The sequence below is a fragment of the Phalaenopsis equestris genome, unplaced genomic scaffold (assembly GCF_001263595.1).
Source record: "Phalaenopsis equestris unplaced genomic scaffold, ASM126359v1 Scaffold000002, whole genome shotgun sequence".
Taxonomy (NCBI): Eukaryota; Viridiplantae; Streptophyta; class Magnoliopsida; order Asparagales; family Orchidaceae; genus Phalaenopsis; species Phalaenopsis equestris.
The window spans coordinates 65,031,962-65,034,499 of record NW_018164444.1 but is presented as its reverse complement, the minus strand read 5'-3'; positions in this window follow the sequence as shown (position 1 = coordinate 65,034,499).

Here is a 2,538-nt window from a genome sequence, read left to right as displayed (position 1 = left end):
ACCTCAAACCCTTAAACCCTAGAGCTACTACTACATCAGGAGGCTCGGAGCCAACTTCGTGGCAGTACGGTGAGGAGCTTGGATCAAGCAGCAAGAGGATATTCAGCAATCACTCTCCTAGTCTAAATAACAACCCCTAGAACTTCAAGGTAGCTCGCCCAACGCGACGTAAATCCTCACACCCTCTGTAGGCTCCTATGCAACCATGTTGTGTAGCGTGAGTCCTAACTCACCTTAGGTTCTGAGGTTGTTGTTTAGTACGACGTAAACCCTCCTATCCTTCTAGCCTATATGCATAATTGGGTATTATGCAAGTGTAAGTTCCAAATAATAAAATTAATAGGATTGAATACTTAAATAACATCGTCTCCAAAACGCAATCACATAGTAGGATAGTTTGCGAAGTCACGGGACTATCCTCAGGATCTGTAACATCCTCTACCGTTTCCTTCATTCGACTCCTGAAAAAAACTGTCTTATTTGGGCCACTCCCACCTACCTTTTCACGTCCTAACATGAAAATTTAAACCTTAAATTCTTGAAGACAAACACCTATGATCATTATCAAGAGTTTTCTCAAGTGACCTCAATCATTTGAGATGTAATTAACTATAGGGGTTTGTCTCTATATGAAACTTGGAACACAGGTCAAACGCAGTTTCGGATAAGCTGGCGAAAAGCGCGAACCAAACGGTATGGCGGCGTTTTGAAAACGCCGCCCACACTTATAAGCTGCCCCAAACGGACCCTTAAACCTTAAATTCTTGAAGACTAACACCTATGATCATTATCAAGAGTTTTCTCAAGTGACCTCAGTCATTTGAGATGTAATTAACTATACAGGTTTGCCTCTATATGAAACTTGGAGCACAGGTAAAATAAACTCTACCTAATTTTTATATTACGTAAGGGAACTTGTCTGTCACACATAAAAGGTTCGCAGGTCAAATAGATGTCACAAATCTCTTAGTTTGCATGATTAGGTCCATCGTCGAGATATACATTTATCTTTCGGGAAGGTGTAGCATTCGAGGTATCTGACATGACTATAAAAACTATTGACGAATAAGATCCATTTGATCTCATTTTTCAAAAATTAAAACACCACTATTTCAAAATACAAAAATTTTATACCTCTTTTATTAAATTAAATTTAAATTATTTTCAAAAAGTTGACCGACAATTGGATCTTGTCGATGAGAGCAAGGAGAACAGAAGCAAGGTTTAGGGACCAAAAACAAACATCCGTGGATGAAACTGCTTTAAATTTATTGCCTAATTTTAATTAACTATAGAAGCTAAAAAAATAACATATATGATAAAATACTAGTGATCTTTTAGCAATAAAATTTGAAAGAATTAAAAACTAATTTGATCAGTTAAAAAAATTAAAGAACAAAATATAAGCACCTATGCAAACCCAAAAGCCAAAGATTTAATAATAGAGTACAAAAGAATGATAAAAAAAATAAATGCATAAATTTTCAGAAAATGATTACACACTCAAAAAAGCCTTTAGCAGAAAAAAACATATGTATATAACAAAAAGGTAACAATTAAGCTCATTAATCAAATAGTAAATAAACAATCAAATTTTTATGAATAACTCAGTTTTTCTTCATAAATTGTTGAGATAGAATTTATCAACTGCAGCATGTGATCGCATGCATTGTCAGATCTTGTATATGTTATAAATAATATTTCCAATAAAATGGAAAAGTTAAAATCACTAGCATTTTTTTAAAAGGAATCATATATATGAAGTGTGTAATGGATCATGGATAGAGAGGAGTGTCAAAATAGTCTATTGACTCTTTGTAGGGAGTCATTTTAGTTCTCGAGTCTATAAAAATTTCATGTAGTACCCTGACTTTTTGAACTGGGGTTAGAACTGTCTCTTTATAGATTATATCAGCCATACTAAAAGTAGGAATTCATTTGACAATTTTATAGACTCTGAGACGAAAATGACCTTATATACCTCATATAAATAGTCAAGGACTATTTTTGACAATTTACTCCTTATAAATAATAAAAACATAATACAGAAGTCATGTCTACAGCCAAAATACTTAACAAAAGTAAAGCCAAAATTAAGGAAACGATCAACTGTTGGGAGTCCTCCAAACAATACTCAATGTCACATCGGAGTAAGATCACAGGATTTGAGAGAGACGAAACAGTAAATTTAAGCACAAAAGTAAAATCAAAACAACCAGAAAAGCACATAATAATTTACATGAAAAAACCCAAGGACAAAAAAAAAACACGGAGCCACACCACCACAAATTTCACTATAAATTTCAGAGAGTTTTACAAAGGAATCACACAAGTTTCTTCTCCACACTCACACGAAGAAACTTACAGTGCACCACTCCACACTCTTCCCACTGATTCGACGTAGAAACACATGTCGAAAAACACCAAAATCCTTCTCACCCACACTTCTCACCTTCACCACGATTTTGTTGATGAACAAACAGAAAGATTATGCTCCAAGCCAGCACATACGCTACCCGAAATCGTGACATAAATAGT